The 6,007-nt window shown below is 40.9% G+C and overlaps 1 non-coding gene and 1 pseudogene across 1 annotated transcript; one reads left to right on the top strand and one right to left on the bottom strand.

Moving 5' to 3' along the window:
* Positions 1 to 880: 880 nt before the first annotated feature.
* LOC140285641 (U2 spliceosomal RNA) lies at positions 881 to 1,057 on the bottom strand (annotated as a pseudogene).
* Positions 1,058 to 5,510: 4,453 nt separating this feature from the next.
* LOC140285609 (U2 spliceosomal RNA) lies at positions 5,511 to 5,701 on the top strand. The gene has a single exon (XR_011910619.1). It is a non-coding gene; the product is annotated as a U2 spliceosomal RNA (small nuclear RNA).
* Positions 5,702 to 6,007: the final 306 nt, after the last annotated feature.

The following is a 6,007-nucleotide window of genomic DNA, read 5'->3' as shown; positions in this document are numbered from 1 at the left end:
GAACATTCACACCTTTTTGCAGCCGAACACAGTTTTTTGCAGCCGAATTTGGGCATTCGAACCTTTTCATACCCACTTTTTACCAACTATGCTCGGACATTCACACCGTCTTACAGCGGAACACCTCCGCTCCCTCTTTTGATGGTGTATGCTCGGACATTCAAACCTTCTTGTAGCCGAACACATCCACTCCTGCTTTTGATGATGTATGGTATGGCATTCGAACCTACTTGTTGCCCGCTTTTCATTAATTATGGGTGGACATTCACACCTTGTCGCAGCCAAACACCCTGTTTCGATCATGTATGGTTGGACATTCGCACCTTTTCTCACCCGCTTTTTGCAAACTATGGTCGGCCATTCACAGCTTCCTCTCCACCATACTTGTATGGTGGGATATTCACACCCACTTGCATCCGAAGACCTCCGCCCCCACTTTTGTTGATATTTAGTCGGTCATTCGCACCTTACCCGCTTTTGGCAAACTATGGCCTTCTTGCAGCCAAAAACCTCTGATCTCGCTTTTGATGATGTAAGGTTGGGCATTCAGACCTTGCTTCACCTGCTTTTCACCAAATATAGTCGGACATTCACACCTTCTTGCAGCCGAACACTTCCGCTCCACCTTTTAGTTTTCTATGGGGCATTCACACCTTTATTTTCACCGCATTTTATAAAAACACCACAGGAACACCGTATTGAGGCTTTGTTCTGACCGCTCATTCGGTGTCGCGTTTCTTTCAAGCATTTCTCCTGGTTAGCCCGCACTCGGCTCGCTCCCAGAGCCGTGTTAAAGTCTACTTCGCATTCACTCTCTTTTCTCAGCAGACTAAAAGAAACTTCCATCCTGCACCGCTGTTAGCTTTTTCACAAGAGCAGAGGAGAGCGCACCGTTCCCAGCGGCACTGCAGTACCGGGTCGATGCTTGGAGTGAACGGAGCAAGCTCCTTTTTCAACTCCTATTGATAAAAATCCATTTAATATGTAGTCCTTGCATAGACATATCACATATTAAACTGATAAGTACAGATGGATTATGTGCAATTAGTAAAGAGAGTAGAGGACGATCTCTCTCGTTGGAAGTCCTTACCTATATCACTTATGGGGAGAGTTACAACCATTAAAATGATGATACTACCAAAAGTTAACTATTTGTTCTCAATGATCCCCATAAAACCATCTGCTACTTGGTTTAAGTCACTAGATTCATGCATCTCCAAATTTCTGTGGAAAAACAAACCACCACGTATTAGTTTAAAAACCCTACAGAAGACCAAGGACAGTGGTGGATTAGATTTACCTCATTTTCAGCACTATTCCTTAGCCAATAGGTTACAATATATATCAAAATGGTTTAAACCTTGTTGTTGTCACAGTTCCCAGAGACGTTGTAATCGTTGAGGATTCTATATTCACCCCCTCATTAGAGGCACGTGTTGCAGATTGATGACACTGAATCTTCTTCTCTGTTCATTGCTGGCATCATTCCCAGCATCGTAAGTGTTCGTGGCATTGTTAGCCTCTTCTTCTGGATCTTGATATCGAGCATCCTTTTGTATTTCTGGTTTGTAAGTCCTCTCTCTTCGTTCACCGGAGTCTTCGTCTCTTTGTCCTTGAGTTTGGTGATTTTTTCTTCTTTTGATGCCTTGACACAGTGTGACATGTGATACCACGTGGGAGATCCTTTAACTTGGACTGCTGTCCCTGTGCTGCGAAATGGCTGTGCTGCTCAAATGGTCTCTCCTTCATCATATACACAGTTATTTATACATCACCTTCCACCATGAAGCGTTGTCCCTTTTTGTTTCTCTCTTTGTTCTTAAAATGCTGTTATAAATGTCTAAACCAATCCATTAAACTAGATCATTTTGGCAGTAAAGCGATCTACAATGTGCTTGGTCGCAAAGTTGCTCATCTGTGGTAAACAGCTCTTCAGAAAGGCATTCTTCAATTGATTTCACTAATTCTATGTAATAATTTATGTGTAAGCTGTTCTTCTTTGCATTTATCAGCAGCAAGCAATTCTTCACTGCACATGCATATGTAAATAGTAAAACAATTCCAATGTGTTAGCGAAACCTTCTATATCACAGTGGTTTCTAAGGTCTATTTTAAGTTCTTTGCCATCAGTGAGATGACATTGTTTACAAAGTGTGTCAAATTATCACTGAAGATCTTTTCAGGAATTTCAAATCTAGAAATGAGTTATTTTACGCGTGATTTTGCTACTGAGAGTGCATCTGCTTGTGCACATGGAAATATTTCAGACCATTTGGTAAAAACCTCTGTTGTCACTGAGCAGAATCGTTTCCCTTAACATTAATTTAGTTCAATGAAATCTACAAAATAATGAAATAATGAAATCCAAACAAATATGTTGAAAAAGATACACTGGCTTAGGGAATTATCATCGTTTTGGTCTTAGATTGCCCTGTGGAATGTATTTTGCACATATTTGACCTGCTAGACAAAACTTTATTCATTTATTTATTCTAAAAAAATGTTTTTAATAATTAGTAAAACCATATGCTGTAAAAACCTGGTTCATTATTGCTTCCATCCCTCCTGTTGAGACATGACATGGTCCGTGGCTCAATACTGCAGCATATTTAAACAAATTCTTTGGCAGTATGGTTTTCCTTCCGGTCATTCATACGAGTCTATTGTAGATGGCAATTGAATAACATCTAATAATGCTAAAATATTTGTAGTTTATACATTTAGCTGTGGATGTCAACATACCTGTTTTTCCAATGCTGTGTTAACACATGTACAGTTGAGAAGGCATACTGACTGTCAGTGTAAACGTTAACAACCTTTTTGTTATTTAATTTACAAGCTTCAGTTAAAGCTACCAATTCGACTGCTTGAACAGAGTAATTTTTTGGTAGTGGTTGTTTTAAGAAAACTTCAGTTTCTGTTACTACTGCAAATCCTGTAGCATTTGTGCCATCAGGGTTTTTTTCCTTGATCTGTTGAATAAATATAGTTATTTCTGCATTTTCATAACGTATATCAGTTAAGTCTGGCCTGGGTAAAACACTGATGGTTATTTCTGGCTTTCCATCTGTGGGGTAGGTAGCAGTGTGGATGGATTAAGTGTAGCACATCTCTCGACAACAAGGTGTGGCTGTGAAAGAAGAACTGTTATGTAGGAGAGATGTCTGGTAAAGATATTTTGTTAAGTAACCATATCACAGCCACTGCATGGGGTACCTTAAGTGTTAATGGGTGAAATAACACCATTATTGTTGATGCCTGCACTGCCAATGGCTTCTGGCCATTGATTCAAAAGTACGATCTCGTCCCTTTTTCCCCCTTTCAGTGGACACTGGCCCCTAATTACCGCAATTCAGCAGGGGGTCTTTCATTAGGAGTACTGGACTCCCCCGTGCACGGTTTCAGCTCCGACCCTGGACAGCGGAAAAAACGTTGAGATCTGGTTTGAGGACCCAATTGTTGAGAAAAGTCTCTCAATGAGACTCAGAGTTGCTGGAGTCAGTTAATGCAAAGGTTTAATCTTGCAGCAAGTTCAAGAATGTGTGTGTGTATGGGTGTATGTGTGCGAACGTGTGTGAGTTTGTGTGTGTGAGAGTTTAAAGAACCTGTTATCCACAGGCAGGCCTTAACTAGTATGGCACGGGTCCAGCCTGTCTCATCTTTTTTGGAAGGTCCAGCGCTCGGCCGTAACCCTTCTGTCTGTTTGGACTCTCACATACATTCGGTTAATCATAGAAAAACGAGAACAAAACTTTTTAGCCCCTTAAATTCATAAAACAGACATGGTGCAGTTATTTCCATTCTAGAAAATAAGAGTAATCACCACCATTCCTATAAATTCTGGATATTCTAACAATCTGAATCTTTTTTAAATGTTCGATGAAGCCCTTTGCTGTTCTGTTTAGAGACTCAGCTGATCATAAACCAAGTTTTGCTCTTGAACCAAGCTTCTAAACTCTTCACCTTTTTCATTTCTCAGTTAGTATTCACTTTAAAACTGATTAAAAGAAAAATTAAATGAATGCCTATCAACAAATGTGGGATCTAAACTCTAGTGCTTCCTCTAAAATAATTTCCTTTCTCAATTCAGAAATGTGTGTGTGTAAGTCACAACACCCGTGACACCAAAACGGCTTTCTTTTCTCTCTTTTCTCTACACTCTGCACTGTGAGCACACACAACAAATCAGAAAGGCTTTTTTTCTCTCTTTTCTACATTATGGACTGTGGGGACACAAAACCGCTCTCTCTTTTTTTTTTTTTTGATTGTGTGCCAGGGCGTTGTCTCACGTATTAGATTATGCTTAAGATACGAATGAGTTTATCAGTCACATCAGAATCCATACATACTGATCCTCCCGTAATAAAATGGTCGGATCTTATCAAACACACTTTGTTTCTTGTGACAAGTCAGCGAAACAGCGTATACACGTCAAGACACTGAATCAAGTTTGCCACAAGAACTCATAAGTTTGGCAGTATTGCTCTGCCGTCAGCAATCATACACCCATTTTATTTTCATGAGACATGTGCAGGCACCTGTTCATCTACTGTTCTATCACTATGAATTAGTTTATCTATTATCAATAAGGATACTTCTACAACTACTATCAAAGTATGTCCGGACTTCTTATGTTGTCAGTTGCTATATATCAATAAGTGGGTTGCTACTGAAAAGCATTAAGCATGTCACACAGCCCAAACATATAACATTTCAGGACACACCACACAGTTAACAACCACAGTGAAGCGTGTCAAAGCCCAAACATGTAACATTCAACAGGACACTTACACAACACATTCAAATCAAACAGTCAGACAACATACAAGAACCTATACCCCAGCCGGCATTGCTCCCTGCCTATTTTCCTACAACTCACTATGTGTGCGCACACCTTTATTCACAAACTCTTCAACTTATACTCTTTTACCGAAGCTGCTACAGCTCGATTGGCCAAATACCCTTAGATCCTATTTCGGTGAATTTGACATCTGCCTTGCATGTAACAGATTAGCGGTTTAGCAGTTTTAATTTAGTTTGAGTGAAGGAATTCATTTTATAGCAAAATCCGAAATCGTGAAGAACTCATGGAAGTAAGCTTATTCTCGGATTCCTGAATCTTTAGATTTGCTCTTTGTTTTACTGCAAAGTACAACGTTGAGCAGCACTAATGAGTTGTTTCTATTTTTGGCAGGCTTTACCTTTGCGGATGAAGCCCTTTCTGTCTGTGCAAAAGAAATCTTGTTACTATGCAGAGTGACTTTTCTGAGTAGAGTCGCCTTACTTGTTGCGACTGTGCCAATGTTCGAAGCTGGAGTGCAAAGTTGTTGCTTGAATGGTGCTCGCTGGAGCGTGCGGTAGTGTAAAGTTATACCATTTAAAAGGGCTGAAGAGTGCTCAGTGCAGCGGGTGGGCCGAGGTGCAAAGTGACACTATGGCCATAAAAAGAACACCGCTACAAGTGCGCATTGTGCCAGGAAGGGCCCTCGGACGTGAACCAGTGGACAGTTATCGCTTCTCGGCCTTTTGGCTAAGATCAAGTGTAGTATCTGTTCTTATTAGTTTAATGTCTGATGTGTCCTCTATGCGAGGACTACATATTAAATGGATTTGTATCAATAGGAGTTGAAAAAGGAGCTTGCTCCGTTCACTCCAAGCATCGACCCGGTACTGTAGTGCCCCTGGGAACGGTGCGCTCTCCTCTGCTCTTGTGAAAAAGCAAACAGCGGTGCAGGATGGAAGTTTCAGGGAGCCCAAGATGAAACTTTCTTTTAGTCTGCTGAGAAAAGAGAGTGAATGCGAAGTAGACTTTAACACGGTTCTGGGAGCGAGCCGAGTGCGGGCTAACCAGGAGAATTGCTTGAAAGAAACGCGACACCGAATGAGCGGTCAGAACAAAGCCTCAATACGGTGTTCCTGTGGTGTTTTTATAAAATGCGGTGAAAAAAAAGGTGTGAATGCCCCATAGAAAACTAAAAGGTGGAGCGGAAGTGTTCGGCTGCAAGAA

The sequence above is a fragment of the Leuresthes tenuis genome, unplaced genomic scaffold, assembly GCF_036924035.1.
Source record: "Leuresthes tenuis unplaced genomic scaffold, fLeuTen1.0.hap1 SCAF_48, whole genome shotgun sequence".
NCBI classification, from domain to species: Eukaryota; Metazoa; Chordata; class Actinopteri; order Atheriniformes; family Atherinopsidae; genus Leuresthes; species Leuresthes tenuis.
This window is presented reverse-complemented; position numbering and strand designations above follow the sequence as displayed.